This window comes from Acipenser ruthenus, chromosome 21 (genome assembly GCF_902713425.1).
Source record: "Acipenser ruthenus chromosome 21, fAciRut3.2 maternal haplotype, whole genome shotgun sequence".
Lineage (NCBI taxonomy): Eukaryota > Metazoa > Chordata > Actinopteri > Acipenseriformes > Acipenseridae > Acipenser > Acipenser ruthenus.
This window is the reverse complement of record NC_081209.1, coordinates 12,748,350-12,767,372: the sequence shown is the minus strand read 5'-3', so window position 1 is coordinate 12,767,372 and position 19,023 is coordinate 12,748,350. Positions and strand designations below refer to the sequence as shown.

The window sequence follows — 19,023 nt, the reverse complement described above, 5'->3', positions numbered from 1 at the left end:
ACTTATTGTGTTAACTGTGTGATTGTGTAGAGGGGGGTCGTTAGACTACAGCTGTCCTCTCGCTTGTAACGAGCAATTGTAAACTCCTTTTCTTCAGTCTGAGAAGAAGATAATGCCAAAAGGGGTTGTGAATCAATGTGCAAAGTCTCTATAATAATAATATAAAGGATGCGCTTTTAATTGAATGCAGTCGGGCCACAGCCAAGAATTAGACATATCTACATCTGATTAATAAAGAGTAAGAGAGTGGTTTTAATCGGAATAATAATAGGCATAAAAGAACTTCCCTGACCGGGAATCGAACCCGGGCCGCGGCGGTGAGAGCGCCGAATCCTAACCACTAGACCACCAGGGACGTTGCTGAAGGAGTTTGTACGGCTGGCCAGGAATTTCTTTGCTATCAACGCTGTCGCATCAAAAACGGAACAGCCCCCAGGCCCTGCGCAATTGTTACAGGTGTCACTAGGACAGGTTCGTAATATCGGGGTAGCAACACCGTGGAAAAGCGGACAAGGAAGCCAGACAATAAATCATGAAAGGGATTCATTTAAATTATTAAAACAATCAGATTAAAATATACAAAAATGGCCAAGCACATACATAAAACATAAAAACGAAATATTGGTCGCAATAACAAGAATAGTTGGATCAATAGCAGCAGTATTCACAATGATTATCACAATTCAAATATAGATTTAGCTACAGCAATAGCAACAACAATGGGCAAATAGCTATAGCCATAACAGGAGTAGCTATCACAACTTAAATATAGGTTCGGCTACAGAAATAACCTGCTATATATCAATATCAGTAACGTTGGAAATGGTTACAGCAACAAACGTAATGTAATTGTCTAACAGCAGCAATCAATAAGAAAAGTTTACAACAATAGAAAGTCCCAAAGCCGTCTTCTCTGTGTTCCACGGTGGCATTAGCTGAGACTCGAATAGGCTACAACAGCTCTGGTTAGTGAGGGCCGTCACTGGAGACGTTTCTCTAAGAAAGTAAAACAAAATAAAAGAACTTCGGCTAAGCAATCCAAATTGTTGAAAGCAGGGCGATGCAGCAAGCACACACACAGCAGCTAAAGATTGCACACTTCACTTAGCGAGGGGGGAGGTATATTCGCCTCTTCCCCTCTAAATGCTCAATCCGCCTTAAACAGCGAACTCAACGCCTTCCCTCTCAGTTGCTTCCGGAGTTGGGTCTCTCAGCGGCAGCGACCTGCTGTACAAGTCCCTTGCTCAGATCCCTCAGGTAATTTCTCGCCTCTGTGTCCGTGTCTCCACAGCTGTGCGTTCCCGTGTCTCTTTGCCTGGAGCTCGCGCTGCTCTCTCAATCTGTCCGTCTCTTAAAACCATTTATTTAATTAAAAATAATAAGACCCACGTGAGGAATGCGCTTTAAAAGCAAAATATTAATTGTCAATTAAGTGGAGAGGCAGTCTAGGCAAGTTACTATTATTTATTTCTTAACAGACGCCCTTATCCAGGGCGATTTACAATTGTTACTAGATATCACATTATACATTATACAGATATCACATTAGTTTTACATACAGTTACCCATTTATACAGTTGGGTTTTTACTGGAGCATTCTAGGTAAAGTACCTTGCTCAAGGGTACAACAGCATTGTCCCCCATTGGGGATTGAACCCACAACCCTCCGGTCAAGGGTCCAGAGCTCTAACCACTACTCCACACAAGTTCCGTGATTCAAAATTAGTGAAAATAAACAATAGCCAAACACACAATCAATAATAAATCGTGCAGTGAAAATACAAAATCATATCGTGATTTAAATTAAAAAAAAAACAAGCACGCATGTATATAAACACAAAATAATAATAATAAAAATAATAAAGTGTAAATGCACACCTGCAACACAATGACAGACAATGAATCATAATGAACTGCCATAATAAAGTGTGCTCCTTAGGAGAGATGACGGCTTCTACACCCGCGCTGTGAACAAATAGTGAGTGTTTCATCCTCTTTGGTTTGAGCAACTGGTTTTTGGGGACGAGGTGGCCGAGTGGTTAAGGCGATGGACTGCTAATCCATTGTGCTCTGCACGCGTGGGTTCGAATCCCATCCTCGTCGTAGCTATTTTTTTTATTATTATTACTGTTTCTCGTTCTCTTTTTTTTTGGCAAAAGTGTTTATCCTGCGACTATAGGACAGTATTGGTCTGTGTTAGAGATGTTCCCCAACAGTAACACAAAAACAGCCTAAACTTTGCTGAAAAATAGTATAACCAAAGGCACCGCTGGGATTTGAACCCAGGATCTCCTGTTTACTAGACAGGCGCTTTAACCATCTAAGCCACGGCGCCCTGCCACACGCAAAGAAATATGTGTCAGAGACCTGTGAAATGAAACCTATCAGGGACATTATTGCCTTTACTGTCATTCTCTACTGCAATGCAGGACTGTAAAATTAAGCGCGCGACATTTCTGAAATTAATCTGAAACACTTGAAAATGCGTATTACTTGTTATTAAAGAATTTCCGACCTCAGATATCGGAATCTGCATTGTATTTTATATGACCGATTGTACCCTCTTTGTCTAGATATATGACATTTGGTAGTTCACATGATCAAAACATATGGTTAAATTGAGGTCACACCGAGACTTGAACTCGGATGGCTGGATTCAGAGTCCAGAGTGCTAACCTTTACAATATGGAACCTCTGCTGAGCACCCTGGAGATGAATGGCTGTAACATCCTCAGCTCCCAGGTGTTAGATCCCCTACTGCTGACAACCCCTGGACCGCAAGGCTTTCTCCCCGTTCTGATTGCACACAGTCCTTCCACAAACATCAGTTTCTCCAGTTTGAATCCAAAATGCGACGTTTCATTTCTTGGTTCATACTGGCAGCAGGTCTCGAAAACTGCACTATCAGCACCCAATCGTGCACCACAAACACTGCTCACATTCAAATAAGACACATGTTCATTGACAATATGTATTACACATGTAGATTTAGAAACTGTTTTAATAACATCGGCATTGCTCATTTAAAATAAGAAACATTTGCTTAACAATTAAACACGTTGCATCTTTACAAGTGAAAATACACTTTCAAATACAAATTCCTCCATTTGACCCTCATAAGGACACGACCGGACCCCAGCAATAAAACGACATATAACTAACACGTGGAGTAAATGAATGAATAAAAATGTGTATAGGAACACTTTATTTTGCTTTTCCTTTACCTCTAGCCGTCGTTTGGCATAATGTGTTGTTTATGCAAGATGGATAAGACGCCCAATGCGCACAGCTGTCTCCTAGCAAGTGAAGGCACCACTGTATTCTGGACGCTGTAGTTTATTCTAGGAACAAGACACCTGGGCGTGTTAGATATCACGGGAAATCGTGGAGCCTCCTCTTTCGTTTGGTATGTGGACTGCGTGCCTAGCTCTTTCCGTTTTTGAGTTACAGGTACTTGAACGCACCTACCGATTTGCTGCGCGTCACAGCACTGGAGCACTGAATGAGAGGGTGCGTAGGATAATCCCGTGACTCTTTTTAGTCGGTACTTATTGTGTTAACTGTGTGATTGTGTAGAGGGGGGTCGTTAGACTACAGCTGTCCTCTCGCTTGTAACGAGCAATTGTAAACTCCTTTTCTGCAGTCTGAGAAGAAGATAATGCCAAAAGGGGTTGTGAATCAATGTGCAAAGTCTCTATAATAATAATATAAAGGATGCGCTTTTAATTGAATGCAGTCGGGCCACAGCCAAGAATTAGACATATCTACATCTGATTAATAAAGAGTAAGAGAGTGGTTTTAATCGGAATAATAATAGGCATAAAAGAACTTCCCTGACCGGGAATCGAACCCGGGCCGCGGCGGTGAGAGCGCCGAATCCTAACCACTAGACCACCAGGGACGTTGCTGAAGGAGTTTGTACGGCTGGCCAGGAATTTCTTTGCTATCAACGCTGTCGCATCAAAAACGGAACAGCCCCCAGGCCCTGCGCAATTGTTACAGGTGTCACTAGGACAGGTTCGTAATACCGGGCTAGCAACACCGTGGAAATGCGGACAAGGAAGCCAGACAATAAATCATGAAAGGGATTCATTTAAATTATTAAAACAATCAGATTAAAATATACTAAAATGGCCAAGCACATATATAAAACATAAAAACGAAATATTGGTCGCAATAACAAGAATAGTTGGATCAATAGCAGCAGTATTCACAATGATTATCACAATTCAAATATAGATTTAGCTACAGCAATAGCAACAACAATGGGCAAATAGCTATAGCCATAACAGGAGTAGCTATCACAACTTAAATATAGGTTCGGCTACAGAAATAACCTGCTATATATCAATATCAGTAACGTTGGAAATGGTTACAGCAACAAACGTAATGTAATTGTCTAACAGCAGCAATCAATAAGAAAAGTTTACAACAATAGAAAGTCCCAAAGCCGTCTTCTCTGTGTTCCACGGTGGCATTAGCTGAGACTCGAATAGGCTACAACAGCTCTGGTTAGTGAGGGCCGTCACTGGAGACGTTTCTCTAAGAAAGTAAAACAAAATAAAAGAACTTCGGCTAAGCAATCCAAATTGTTGAAAGCAGGGCGATGCAGCAAGCACACACACAGCAGCTAAAGATTGCACACTTCACTTAGCGAGGGGGGAGGTATATTCGCCTCTTCCCCTCTAAATGCTCAATCCGCCTTAAACAGCGAACTCAACGCCTTCCCTCTCAGTTGCTTCCGGAGTTGGGTCTCTCAGCGGCAGCGACCTGCTGTACAAGTCCCTTGCTCAGATCCCTCAGGTAATTTCTCGCCTCTGTGTCCGTGTCTCCACAGCTGTGCGTTCCCGTGTCTCTTTGCCTGGAGCTCGCGCTGCTCTCTCAATCTGTCCGTCTCTTAAAACCATTTATTTAATTAAAAATAATAAGACCCACGTGAGGAATGCGCTTTAAAAGCAACATATTAATTGTCAATTAAGTGGAGAGGCAGTCTAGGCAAGTTACTATTATTTATTTCTTAACAGACGCCCTTATCCAGGGCGATTTACAATTGTTACAAGATATCACATTATACATTATACAGATATCACATTATTTTTACATACAGTTACCCATTTATACAGTTGGGTTTTTACTGGAGCAATCTAGGTAAAGTACCTTGCTCAAGGGTACAACAGCATTGTCCCCCATTGGGGATTGAACCCACAACCCTCCGGTCAAGGGTCCAGAGCTCTAACCACTACTCCACACAAGTTCCGTGATTCAAAATTAGTGAAAATAAACAATAGCCAAACACACAATCAATAATAAATCGTGCAGTGAAAATACAAAATCATATCGTGATTTAAATTAAAAAAAACAAGCACGCATGTATATAAACACAAAATAATAAAAAAATAAATAAAGTGTAAATGCACACCTGCAACACAATGACAGACAATGAATCATAATGAACTGCCATAATAAAGTGTGCTCCTTAGGAGAGATTAGACGGCTTCTACACCCGCGCTGTGAACAAATAGTGAGTGTTTCATCCTCTTTGGTTTGAGCAACTGGTTTTCGGGGACGAGGTGGCCGAGTGGTTAAGGCGATGGACTGCTAATCCATTGTGCTCTGCACGCGTGGGTTCGAATCCCATCCTCGTCGTAGCTTTTTTATTATTATTATTACTGTTTCTCGTTCTCTTTTTTTTGGCAAAAGTGTTTATCCTGCGACTATAGGACAGTATTGGTCTGTGTTAGAGATGTTCCCCAACAGTAACACAAAAACAGCCTAAACTTTGCTGAAAAATAGTATAACCAAAGGCACCGCTGAGATTTGAACCCAGGATCTCCTGTTTACTAGACAGGCGCTTTAACCATCTAAGCCACGGCGCCCTGCCACACGCCAACAAATATGTGTCAGAGACCTGTGAAATGAAACCTATCAGGGACATTATTGCCTTTACTGTTATTCTCTACTGCAATGCAGGACTGTAAAATTAAGCGTGCGACATTTCTGAAATTAATCTGAAACACTTGAAAATGCTTATTACTTGTTATTAAAGAATGTCCGACCTCAGATATCGGAATCTGCATTGTATTTTATATGACCGATTGTACCCTCTTTGTCTAGATATATGACATTTGGTAGTTCACATGATCAAAACATATGGTTAAATTGAGGTCACACCGAGACTTGAACTCGGATGGCTGGATTCAGAGTCCAGAGTGCTAACCTTTATAACATGGAACCTCTGCTGAGCACCCTGGAGATTAATGGCTGTAACATCCTCAGCTCCCAGGTGTTAAATCCCCTATTACTGACAACCCCTGGACCGCAAGGCTTTCTCCCCGTTCTGATTGCACACAGTCCTTCAACAAACATCAGTTTCTCCAGTTTGAATCCAAAATGCGACGTTTCATTTCTTGGTTCATACTGGCAGCAGGTCACGAAAACTGCACTATCAGCACCCAATCGTGCACCACAAACACTGCTCACTTTCAAATAAGACACATGTTCATTGACAATATATGTATTACACATGTAGATTTAGAAACTGTTTTAATAACATCGGCATTGCTCATTTAAAATAAGAAACATTTGCTTAACAATTAAACACGTTGCATCTTTACAAGTGAAAATACACTTTCAAATACAAATTCCTCCATTTGACCCTCATAAGGACACGACCGGACCCCAGCAATAAAACGACATATAACTAACACGTGGAGTAAATGAATGAATAAAAATGTGTATAGGAACACTTTATTTTGCTTTTCCTTTACCTCTAGCCATCGTTTGGCATAATGTGTTGTTTATGCAAGATGGATAAGACGCCCAATGCGCACAGCTGTCTCCTAGCAAGTGAAGGCACCACTGTATTCTGGACGCTGTAGTTTATTCTAGGAACAAGACACCTGGGCGTGTTAGATATCACGGGAAATCGTGGAGCCTCCTCTTTCGTTTGGTATGTGGACTGCGTGCCTAGCTCTTTCCGTTTTTGAGTTACTGGTACTTGAACGCACCTACCGATTTGCTGCGCGTCACAGCACTGGAGCACTGAATGAGAGGGTGCGTAGGATAATCCCGTAACTCTTTTTAGTCGGTACTTATTGTGTTAACTGTGTGATTGTGTAGAGGGGGGTCGTTAGACTACAGCTGTCCTCTCGCTTGTAACGAGCAATTGTAAACTCCTTTTCTGCAGTCTGAGAAGAAGATAATGCCAAAAGGGGTTGTGAATCAATGTGCAAAGTCTCTATAATAATAATATAAAGGATGCGCTTTTAATTGAATGCAGTCGGGGCACAGCCAAGAATTAGACATATCTACATCTGATTAATGAAGAGTAAGAGAGTGGTTTTAATCGGAATAATAATAGGCATAAAAGAACTTCCCTGACCGGGAATCGAACCCGGGCCGCGGCGGTGAGAGCGCCGAATCCTAACCACTAGACCACCAGGGACGTTGCTGAAGGAGTTTGTACGGCTGGCCAGGAATTTCTTTGCTATCAACGCTGTCGCATCAAAAACGGAACAGCCCCCAGGCCCTGCGCAATTGTTACAGGTGTCACTAGGACAGGTTCGTAATACCGGGGTAGCAACACCGTGGAAATGCAGACAAGGAAGCCAGACAATAAATCATGAAAGGGATTCATTTAAATTATTAAAACAATCAGATTAAAATATACTAAAATGGCCAAGCACATATATAAAACATAAAAACGAAATATTGGTCGCAATAACAAGAATAGTTGGATCAATAGCAGCAGTATTCACAATGATTATCACAATTCAAATATAGATTTAGCTACAGCAATAGCAACAACAATGGGCAAATAGCTATAGCCATAACAGGAGTAGCTATCACAACTTAAATATAGGTTCGGCTACAGAAATAACCTGCTATATATCAATATCAGTAACGCTGGAAATGGTTACAGCAACAAACGTAATGTAATTGTCTAACAGCAGCAATCAATAAGAAAAGTTTACAACAATAGAAAGTCCCAAAGCCGTCTTCTCTGTGTTCCACGGTGGCATTAGCTGAGACTCGAATAGGCTACAACAGCTCTGGTTAGTGAGGGCCGTCACTGGAGACGTTTCTCTAAGAAAGTAAAACAAAATAAAAGAACTTCGGCTAAGCAATCCAAATTGTTGAAAGCAGGGCGATGCAGCAAGCACACACACAGCAGCAAAAGATTGCACACTTCACTTAGCGAGGGGGGAGGTATATTCGCCTCTTCCCCTCTAAATGCTCAATCCGCCTTAAACAGCGAACTCAACGCCTTCCCTCTCAGTTGCTTCCGGAGTTGGGTCTCTCAGCGGCAGCGACCTGCTGTACAAGTCCCTTGGTCAGATCCCTCAGGTAATTTCTCGCCTCTGTGTCCGTGTCTCCACAGCTGTGCGTTCCCGTGTCTCTTTGCCTGGAGCTCGCTCTGCTCTCTCATTCTGTTCGTCTCTTAAAACCATTTATTTAATTAAAAATAATAAGACCCACGTGCGGAATGCGCTTCAAAAGCGACACATTAATTGTCAATTAGGTGGAGAGGCAGTCATTATTATTATAATTATTTATTTCTTAGCAGACGCCCTTATCCAGGGCGACATACAATATATCACATTATACAGATATCACATTATTTTTTACATACAGTTACCCATTTATACAGTTGGGTTTTTACTGGAGCAATCTAGGTAAAGTACCTTGCTCAAGGGTACAACAGCATTGTCCCCCACTGGGGATTGAACCCACAACCCTCCGGTCAAGGGTCCAGAGCCCTAACCACTACTCCACACAAGTGCCGTGATTCAAATCTTGTGAAAATAAACAATAGCCAAATACACAATCAATAATAAATCGTGCAGTGAAAATACAAAATCATATCGTGATTTAAATAAAAAAAAAACAAGCACGCATGTATATAAATACAAAATAATAATAAAAAAAATAATAAAGTGTAAATGCACACCTGCAACACAATGACAGACAATGAATCATAATGAACTGCCATAATAAAGTGTGCTCCTTAGGAGAGATTAGACGGCTTCTACAACCGCGCTGTGAACAAATAGTGAGTGTTTCATCCTCTTTGGTTTGAGCAACTGGTTTTCGGGGACGAGGTGGCCGAGTGGTTAAGGCGATGGCCTGCTAATCCATTGTGCTCTGCATGCGTGGGTTTGAATCCCATCCTGGTCGTAGCTTTTTTTTTATTACTGTTTCTCGTTCTCTTTTTTTTGGCAAAAGTGTTTATCCTGCGACTATAGGACAGTATTGGTCTGTGTTAGAGATGCTCCCCAACAGTAACACAAAAACAGCCTAAACTTTGCTGAAAAATAGTATAACCAAAGGCACCGCTGGGATTGGAACCCAGGATCTCCTGTTTACGAGACAGGCGCTTTAACCATCTAAGCCACGGCGCCCTGCCACACGCAAAGAAATATGTGTCAGAGACCTGTGAAATGAAACCTATCAGGGACATTATTGCCTTTACTGTCATTCTCTACTGCAATGCAGGACTGTAAAATTAAGCGCGCGACATTTCTGAAATTAATCTGAAACACTTGAAAATGCGTATTACTTGTTATTAAACAATTTCCGACCTCAGATATCGGAATCTGCATTGTATTTTATATGACCGATTGTACCCTCTTTGTCTAGATATATGACATTTGGAAGTTCACACGAGCAAAACATATGGTTAAATTGAGGTCACACCGAGACTTGAACTCGGATGGCTGGATTCAGAGTCCAGAGTGCTAACCTTTACAACATGGAACCTCTGCTGAGCACCCTGGAGATGAATGGTTGTAACATCCTCAGCTCCCAGGTGTTAAATCCCCTACTGCTGACAACCCCTGGACCGCAAGGCTTTCTCCCCGTTCTGATTGCACACAGTCCTTCAACAAACATCAGTTTCTCCAGTTTGAATCCAAAATGCGACGTTTCATTTCTTGGTTCATACTGGCAGCAGGTCTCGAAAACTGCACTATCAGCACCCAATCGTGCACCACAAACACTGCTCACATTCAAATAAGACACATGTTCATTGACAATATATGTATTACACATGTCGATTTAGAAACTGTTTTAATAACATCGGCATTGCTCATTTAAAATAAGAAACATTTGCTTAACAATTAAACACGTTGCATCTTTACAAGTGAAAATACACTTTCAAATACAAATTCCTCCATTTGACCCTCATAAGGACACGACCGGACCCCAGCAATAAAACGACATATAACTAACACGTGGAGAAAATGAATGAATAAAAATGTGTATAGGAACACTTTATTTTGCTTTTCCTTTACTTCTAGCCATCGTTTGGCATAATGTGTTGTTTATGCAAGATGGATAAGACGCCCAATGCGCACAGCTGTCTCCTAGCAAGTGAAGGCACCACTGTATTCTGGACGCTGTAGTTTATTCTAGGAACAAGACACCTGGGCGTGTTAGATATCACGGGAAATCGTGGAGCCTCCTCTTTCGTTTGGTATGTGGACTGCGTGCCTAGCTCTTTCCGTTTTTGAGTTACAGGTACTTGAACGCACCTACCGATTTGCTGCGCGTCACAGCACTGGAGCACTGAATGAGAGGGTGCGTAGGATAATCCCGTGACTCCTTTTAGTCGGTACTTATTGTGTTAACTGTGTGATTGTGTAGAGGGGGGTCGTTAGACTACAGCTGTCCTCTCGCTTGTAACGAGCAATTGTAAACTCCTTTTCTGCAGTCTGAGAAGAAGATAATGCCAAAAGGGGTTGTGAATCAATGTGCAAAGTCTCTATAATAATAATATAAAGGATGCGCTTTTAATTGAATGCAGTCGGGCCACAGCCAAGAATTAGACATATCTACATCTGATTAATGAAGAGCAAGAGAGTGGTTTTAATCGGAATAATAATAGGCATAAACGAACTTCCCTGACCGGGAATCGTGAAAACATTGTTGAAAAAAATGTTTCATTTGTTTTTAGCACTTAAAATGGTCCAATTTAGCCTTACCAAAACTTAAATCCCCCCCCCCAAAATTTGGGGGGGTACTTTGGGGTTCGTTACCTTGAGGCAACATTGAACCACTATAGAACAAATTATTTTAATTTCATGCATGACATTACATTTTCTTCTTGGAACAAAATGATAATTTTGACTCAGATTTAAAAACAATGAATCGTAATGCAACATTTTGAGTTAAAAATAAATTACAAATAAACAAAAACTACATTTGTCCAGTGATCCTGCGCAAATGTGTTCTGTCCAACTTACTGCTTGTGAAAGTCCACAAAGCAGTTCTTCTCAGCAGTGAAACAGAGGAAAACCCCACACTTCACACACTGCACCTTGATGATCCCTTTGCAGCCTGGGTATTTACATCTACCTCTGGTTTCTGCCCAAACAGGCTAGTGGTCTGTGTTGTCCTGGCAGACTGGGCCCACATGCCCTCTCTTCCTTTTTTCATCCAGACTTGCCTCAACACAGTGGGATGGTCTTACCTTCCGCTTCAGGTTGATTTTGTTCTGCTTGCAGAGACAGCTTGCTACCTCAATTTTAAACTCCAGTAAACTGAGCTGCTATTTCTTTTGGATGCCACACTCTCTGCAATCTCTCCGGTACAGGAGCCAAGCCTGCACAAGTGTGAAATCCATCATGTGGAAGCCAATGCGATGGTACCACTTCTTGGATCTTATCTTGGTTCGGTACACTGCAATGAGCATCCAGGAGGTCCACCCCACCCATGCTCTGGTTGTACAATTTGACTATATTGGTGCGTGCCACTTGAACAGCTTCCTTTCTCCTCTTGTCCCATCTCTCCACTGTGGAAGTTGAGTTGGCCACTGCATAGGTGCTCAGGAGAGTCACCGGACGGTTGTCAAACCATTTGACTGCCCTGAGGTACACACCATTGTGTTTTGCCACTTTCTCTTCAAAGGTTCCCCTTCTTTTGTTCTTCATTTCCTTGTCATTCATGAAGGTGCATCCAGCCAGACGATTCTGTCTAACTTTCCCCACACTGTGGATCTTTTTTATTTTTTGTAGAGCCACTTGCAGGTCAGTGCTACAGAACCAACTGATAATGATAATGTAATGCTGAAAAACTTTGATATATTATTCAATATTAGTATAATAAAATATATGGTAGAACAATATTCATTATATTTCAGTAGTAATGATGATAATCATAATCATGATGGTAATAGTAGGCTGGTTACATTAGAATATGACCACATGTAAACAAAAATAAATTGGAAAGTGAGGTTCCATTGTGGTTCAATGTTGCTTTGAGGCAACATACCTATTTCATTAATTTATCATAATATATATTATGTGAAAATTAGATAGTGATGAAAAATAATTCTTAACTTACCCAAGATTGTGAATCCATTTTTTATTGAAGAAAAAGCTGTAAAAATTGTTATTTTAGAGCAATTTTTAGGAGCAATCTAATGGCCGTCGCACATGTGCTATATCCTGATTTTAAAAGGTGTTGAAGAAAGGAAAAACTAGTCATGTGACCAAATGTAAGTATACTATTGGTTTATTTAGCTTCCTCCCTTAAAAAGAGAGAATTGCATTATGGTTGATGTTGTTTTTGTGTGTGTAAGGGAGCAAAAACTGGTATGTTACTTTGAGGTAACATTTGGCCATAGAGGGTTATATGACCGATTGTACCCTCTTTGTCTAGATATATGACATTCGGTAGTTCACATGATAAACACATATGGTTAACTTGAGGTCACACCGAGACTTGAACTCGGATGGCTGGATTCAGAGTCCAGAGTGCTAACCTTTACAACATGGAACCTCTGCTGAGCACCCTGGAGATGAATGGCTGTAACATCCTCATCTCCCAGGTTTTAAATCCCAAACTGCTGTCAACCCCTGGACCGCAAGGCTTTCTCCCCATTCTGATTGCACACAGTCCTTCAACAAACATCAGTTTCTCCAGTTTGAATCCGAAATGCGACGTTTCATTTCTTGGTTCATACTGGCAGCAGGTCTCGAAAACTGCACTATCAGCACCCAATTGTGCACCACAAACACTGCTCACATTCAAATAAGACACATGTTCATTGACAATATATGTATTACACATGTAGATTTAGAAACTGTTTTAATAACATCGGCATTGCTCATTTAAAATAAGAAACATTTGCTTAACAATTAAACACGTTGCATCTTTACAAGTGAAAATACACTTTCAAATACAAATTCCTCCATTTGACCCTCATAAGGACAAGACCGGACCCCAGCAATGAAACGACATATAACTAACACGTGGAGTAAATGAATGAATAAAAATGTGTATAGGAACACTTTATTTTGCTTTTCATTTACTGCTAGCCATCGTTTGGCATAATGTGTTGTTTATGCAAGATGGATAAGACGCCCAATGCGCACAGCTGTCTCCTAGCAAGTGAAGGCACCACTGTATTCTGGACGCTGTAGTTTATTCTAGGAACAAGACACCTGGGCATGTTAGATATCACGGGAAATCGTGGAGCATCCTCTTTCGTTTGGTATGTTGACTGCGTGCCTAGCTCTTTCCGTTTTTGAGTTACAGGTACTTGAACGCACCTACCGATTTGCTGCGCGTCACAGCACTGGAGCACTGAATGAGAGGATGCGTAGGATAATTCCGTGACTCTTTTTAGTCGGTACTTATTGTGTTAACTGTGTGATTGTGTAGAGGGGGGTCGTTAGACCACAGCTGTCCTCTCGCATGTAACGAGCAATTGTAAACTCCTTTTCTGCAGTCTGAGAAGAAGATAATGCCAAAAGGGGTTGTGAATCAATGTGCAAAGTCTCTATAATAATAATATAAAGGATGCGCTTTTAATTGAATGCAGTCGGGCCACAGCCAAGAATTAGACATATCTACATCTGATTAATGAAGAGTAAGAGAGTGGTTTTAATCGGAATAATAATAGGCATAAAAGAACTTCCCTGACCGGGAATCGAACCCGGGCCGCGGCGGTGAGAGCGCCGAATCCTAACCACTAGACCACCAGGGACGTTGCTGAAGGAGTTTGTACGGCTGGCCAGGAATTTCTTTGCTATCAACGCTGTCGCATCAAAAACGGAACAGCCCCCAGGCCCTGCGCAATTGTTACAGGTGTCACTAGGACAGGTTCGTAATACCGGGGTAGCAACACCGTGGAAATGCAGACAAGGAAGCCAGACAATAAATCATGAAAGGGATTCATTTAAATTATTAAAACAATCACATTAAAATATACTAAAATGGCCAAGCACATATATAAAACATAAAAACGAAATATTGGTCGCAATAACAAGAATAGTTGGATCAATAGCAGCAGTATTCACAATGATTATCACAATTCAAATATAGATTTAGCTACAGCAATAGCAACAACAATGGGCAAATAGCTATAGCCATAACAGGAGTAGCTTTCACAACTTAAATATAGGTTCGGCTACAGAAATAACCTGCTATATATCAATATCAGTAACGTTGGAAATGGTTACAGCAACAAACGTAATGTAATTGTCTAACAGCAGCAATCAATAAGAAAAGTTTACAACAATAGAAAGTCCCAAAGCCGTCTTCTCTGTGTTCCACGGTGGCATTAGCTGAGACTCGAATAGGCTACAACAGCTCTGGTTAGTGAGGGCCGTCACTGGAGACGTTTCTCTAAGAAAGTAAAACTAAATGAAAGAACTTCGGCTAAGCAATCCAAATTGTTGAAAGCAGGGCGATGCAGCAAGCACACAAACAGCAGCAAAAGATTGCACACTTCACTTAGCGAGGGGGAGGTATATTCGCCTCTTCCCCTCTAAATGCTCAATCCGCCTTAAACAGCGAACTCAACGCCTTCCCTCTCAGTTGCTTCCGGAGTTGGGTCTCTCAGCGGCAGCGACCTGCTGTACAAGTCCCTTGGTCAGATCCCTCAGGTAATTTCTCGCCTCTGTGTCCGTGTCTCCACAGCTGTGCGTTCCCGTGTCTCTTTGCCTGGAGCTCGCTCTGCTCTCTCAATCTGTCCGTCTCTTAAAACCATTTATTTAATTAAAAATAATAAGACCCACGTGCGGAATGCACTTTAAAATCAACACATTAATTGTCAATTAGGTGGAGAGTCAGTCTAGGCAAGTTATTATTATTTATTTCTTAACAGACGCCCTTATCCAGTGCGACTTACAATTGTTACAAGATATCACATTATACATTATACAGATATCACATTATTTTTACATACAGTTACCCATTTTTTCAGTTGGGTTTTTACTGGAGCAATCTAGGTAAAGTACCTTGCTCAAGGGTACAACAGCATTGTCCCCCACTGGGGATTGAACCCACAACCCTCCGGTCAAGGGTCCAGAGCTCTAACCACTACTCCACACAAGTGTCGTGATTCGAAATTAGTGAAAATAAACAATAGCCAAACACACAATCAATAATAAATCGTGCAGTGAAAATACAAAATCATATCGTAATTTAAATTTAAAAAAAACAAGCACGCATGTATATAAACACAAAATAATAAAAAAAAAATAATAAAGTGTAAATGCACACCTGCAACACAATGACAGACAATGAATCATAATGAACTGCCATAATAAAGTGTGCTCCTTAGGAGAGATTAGACGGCTTCTACACCCGCGCTGTGAACAAATAGTGAGTGTTTCATCCTCTTTGGTTTGAGCAACTGGTTTTTGGGGACGAGGTGGCCGAGTGGTTAAGGCGATGGACTGCTAATCCATTGTGCTCTGCACGCGTGGGTTCGAATCCCATCCTCGTCGTAGCTTTTTTTTTATTATTATTACTGTTTCTCGTTCTCTTTTTTTTGGCAAAAGTGTTTATCCTGCGACTATAGGACAGTATTGGTCTGTGTTAGAGATGTTCCCCAACAGTAACACAAAAACAGGCTAAACTTTGCTGAAAAATAGTATAACCAAAGGCACCGCTGAGATTTGAACCCAGGATCTCCTGTTTACTAGACAGGCGCTTTAACCATCTAAGCCACGGCGCCCTGCCACATGCAAAGAAATATGTGTCAGAGACCTGTGAAATGAAACCTATCAGGGACATTATTTCCTTTACTGTCATTCTCTACTGCAATGCAGGACTGTAAAATTAAGCGCGCGACATTTCTGAAATTAATCTGAAACACTTGAAAATGCGTATTACTTGTTATTAAACAATTTCCGACATCAGATATCGGAATCTGCGTTGTATTTTATATGACCGATTGTACCCTCTTTGTCTAGATATATGACATTTGGTAGTTCACATGATCAAAACATATGGTTAAATTGAGGTCACACCGAGACTTGAACTCGGATGGCTGGATTCAGAGTCCAGAGTGCTAACCTTTACAACATGGAACCTCTGCTGAGCACCCTGGAGATGAATGGCTGTAACATCCTCAGCTCCCAGGTGTTAAATCCCCTACTGCTGACAACCCCTGGACCGCAAGGCTTTCTCCCCGTTCTGATTGCACACAGTCCTTCAACAAACATCAGTTTCTCCAGTTTGAATCCAAAATGCGACGTTTCATTTCTTGGTTCATACTGGCAGCAGGTCTCGAAAACTGCACTATCAGCACCCAATCGTGCACCACAAACACTGCTCACATTCAAATAAGACACATGTTCATTGACAATATATGTATTACACATGTAGATTTAGAAACTGTTTTAATAACATCGGCATTGCTCATTTAAAATAAGAAACATTTGCTTAACAATTAAACACGTTGCATCTTTACAAGTGAAAATACACTTTCAAATACAAATTCCTCCATTTGACCCTCATAAGGACACGACCGGACCCCAGCAATAAAACGACATATAACAAACACGTGGAGTAAATGAATGAATAAAAATGTGTATAGGAACACTTTATTTTGCTCTTCCTTTACCTCTAGTCATCGTTTGGCATAATGTGTTGTTTATGCAAGATGGATAAGACGCCCAATGTGCACAGCTGTCTCCTAGCAAGTGAAGGCACCACTGTATTCTGGACGCTGTAGTTTATTCTAGGAACAAGACACCTGGGCGTGTTAGATATCACGGGAAATCGTGGAGCCTCCTCTTTCGTTTGGTATGTGGACTGCATGCCTAGCTCTTTCCGTTTTTGAGTTACAGGTACTTGAACGCACCTACCGATTTGCTGCGCGTCACAGCACTGGAGCACTGAATGAGAGGGTGCGTAGGATAATCCCGTAACTCTTTTTAGTCGGTACTTATTGTGTTAACTGTGTGATTGTGTAGAGGGGGGTCGTTAGACTACAGCTGTCCTCTCGCTTGTAACGAGCAATTGTAAACTCCTTTTCTGCAGTCTGAGAAGAAGTTAATGCCAAAAGGGGTTGTGAATCAATGTGCAAAGTCTCTATAATAATAATATAAAGGATGCGCTTTTAATTGAATGCAGTCGGGCCACAGCCAAGAATTAGACATATCTACATCTGATTAATGAAGAGTAAGAGAGTGGTTTTAATCGGAATAATAATAGGCATAAAAGAACTTCCCTGACCGGGAATCGAACCCGGGCCGCGGCGGCGAGAGCGCCGAATCCTAACCACTAGACCACCAGGGACGTTGCTGAAGGAGTTTGTACGGCTGGCCAGGAATTTCTTTGCTATCAACGCTGTCGCATCAAAAACGGAACAGCCCCCAGGCCCTGCGCAATTGTTACAGGTGTCACTAGGACAGGTTCGTAATACCGGGGTAGGAACACCGTGGAAATGCAGACAAGGAAGCCAGACAATAAATCATGAAAGGGATTCATTTAAATTATTAAAACAATCAGATTAAAATATACTAAAATGGCCAAGCACATATATAAAACATAAAAACGAAATATTGGTCGCAATAACAAGAATAGTTGGATCAATAGCAGCAGTATTCACAATGATTATCACAATTCAAATATAGATTTAGCTACAGCAATAGCAACAACAATGGGCAAATAGCTATAGCCATAACAGGAGTAGCTATCACAACTTAAATATAGGTTCGGCTACAGAAATAACCTGCTATATATCAATATCAGTAACGTTGGAAATGGTTACAGCAACAAACGTAATGTAATTGTCTAACAGCAGCAATCAATAAGAAAAGTTTACAACAACAGAAAGTCCCAAAGCCGTCTTCTCTGTGTTCCACGGTGGCATTAGCTGAGACTCGAATAGGCTACAACAGCTCTGGTTAGTGAGGGCCGTCACTGGAGACGTTTCTCTAAGAAAGTAAAACTAAATGAAAGAACTTCGGCTAAGCAATCCAAATTGTTGAAAGCAGGGCGATGCAGCAAGCACACAAACAGCAGCAAAAGATTGCACACTTCACTTAGCGAGGGGGAGGTATATTCGCCTCTTCCCCTCTAAATGCTCAATCCGCCTTAAACAGCGAACTCAACGCCTTCCCTCTCAGTTGCTTCCGGAGTTGGGTCTCTCAGCGGCAGCGACCTGCTGTACAAGTCCCTTGGTCAGATCCCTCAGGTAATTTCTCGCCTCTGTGTCCGTGTCTCCACAGCTGTGCGTTCCCGTGTCTCTTTGCCTGGAGCTCGCTCTGCTCTCTCAATCTGTCCGTCTCTTAAAACCATTTATTTAATTAAAAATAATAAGACCCACGTGCGGAATGCGCTTTAAAAGCAACACATTAATTGTCAATTAGGTGGAGAGGCAGTCTAGGCAAATTATTATTATTTATTTCTTAGCAGACGCCCTTATCCAGTGCGACTTACAATTGTTACAAGATATCACATTATACATTATACAGATATCACATTATTTTTACATACAGTTACCCATTTATACAGTTGGGTTTTTACTGGAGCAATCTAGGTAAAGTACCAAGCTCAATGGTACAACAGCATTGTCCCCCACTGGGGATTGAACCCACAACTCTCCGGTCAAGGTTCCAGAGCTCTAAACACTACTCCACACAAGTGTCGTGATTCACAACTAGTGAAAATAAACAATAGCCAAACACACAATCAATAATAAATCGTGCAGTAAAAATACAAAATCATATCGTGATTTAAATAAAAAAAAAACAAGCACGCATGTATATAAACACAAAATAA

The 19,023-nt window shown here is 41.3% G+C and overlaps 13 non-coding genes across 13 annotated transcripts; 4 read left to right on the top strand and 9 right to left on the bottom strand.

Annotated features, from left to right (window-relative positions):
* Positions 1-283: 283 nt before the first annotated feature.
* On the bottom strand, positions 284-355 carry trnae-cuc (transfer RNA glutamic acid (anticodon CUC)). Its single transcript has one exon. It is a non-coding gene; the product is annotated as a tRNA-Glu (tRNA).
* Positions 356-2,021: 1,666 nt separating this feature from the next.
* trnas-gcu (transfer RNA serine (anticodon GCU)) lies at positions 2,022-2,103 on the top strand. Its single transcript has one exon. It is a non-coding gene; the product is annotated as a tRNA-Ser (tRNA).
* A 158-nt stretch (positions 2,104-2,261) lies between these two features.
* Positions 2,262-2,335, bottom strand: trnat-agu (transfer RNA threonine (anticodon AGU)). The gene has a single exon. It is a non-coding gene; the product is annotated as a tRNA-Thr (tRNA).
* Positions 2,336-3,829: 1,494 nt separating this feature from the next.
* trnae-cuc (transfer RNA glutamic acid (anticodon CUC)) lies at positions 3,830-3,901 on the bottom strand. The gene has a single exon. It is a non-coding gene; the product is annotated as a tRNA-Glu (tRNA).
* A 1,663-nt stretch (positions 3,902-5,564) lies between these two features.
* Positions 5,565-5,646, top strand: trnas-gcu (transfer RNA serine (anticodon GCU)). Its single transcript has one exon. It is a non-coding gene; the product is annotated as a tRNA-Ser (tRNA).
* A 156-nt stretch (positions 5,647-5,802) lies between these two features.
* Positions 5,803-5,876, bottom strand: trnat-agu (transfer RNA threonine (anticodon AGU)). Its single transcript has one exon. It is a non-coding gene; the product is annotated as a tRNA-Thr (tRNA).
* Positions 5,877-7,372: 1,496 nt separating this feature from the next.
* Positions 7,373-7,444, bottom strand: trnae-cuc (transfer RNA glutamic acid (anticodon CUC)). The gene has a single exon. It is a non-coding gene; the product is annotated as a tRNA-Glu (tRNA).
* Positions 7,445-9,095: 1,651 nt separating this feature from the next.
* Positions 9,096-9,177, top strand: trnas-gcu (transfer RNA serine (anticodon GCU)). Its single transcript has one exon. It is a non-coding gene; the product is annotated as a tRNA-Ser (tRNA).
* A 150-nt stretch (positions 9,178-9,327) lies between these two features.
* trnat-cgu (transfer RNA threonine (anticodon CGU)) lies at positions 9,328-9,401 on the bottom strand. Its single transcript has one exon. It is a non-coding gene; the product is annotated as a tRNA-Thr (tRNA).
* A 4,517-nt stretch (positions 9,402-13,918) lies between these two features.
* On the bottom strand, positions 13,919-13,990 carry trnae-cuc (transfer RNA glutamic acid (anticodon CUC)). Its single transcript has one exon. It is a non-coding gene; the product is annotated as a tRNA-Glu (tRNA).
* Positions 13,991-15,655: 1,665 nt separating this feature from the next.
* Positions 15,656-15,737, top strand: trnas-gcu (transfer RNA serine (anticodon GCU)). The gene has a single exon. It is a non-coding gene; the product is annotated as a tRNA-Ser (tRNA).
* A 156-nt stretch (positions 15,738-15,893) lies between these two features.
* Positions 15,894-15,967, bottom strand: trnat-agu (transfer RNA threonine (anticodon AGU)). Its single transcript has one exon. It is a non-coding gene; the product is annotated as a tRNA-Thr (tRNA).
* Positions 15,968-17,463: 1,496 nt separating this feature from the next.
* trnae-cuc (transfer RNA glutamic acid (anticodon CUC)) lies at positions 17,464-17,535 on the bottom strand. The gene has a single exon. It is a non-coding gene; the product is annotated as a tRNA-Glu (tRNA).
* Positions 17,536-19,023: the final 1,488 nt, after the last annotated feature.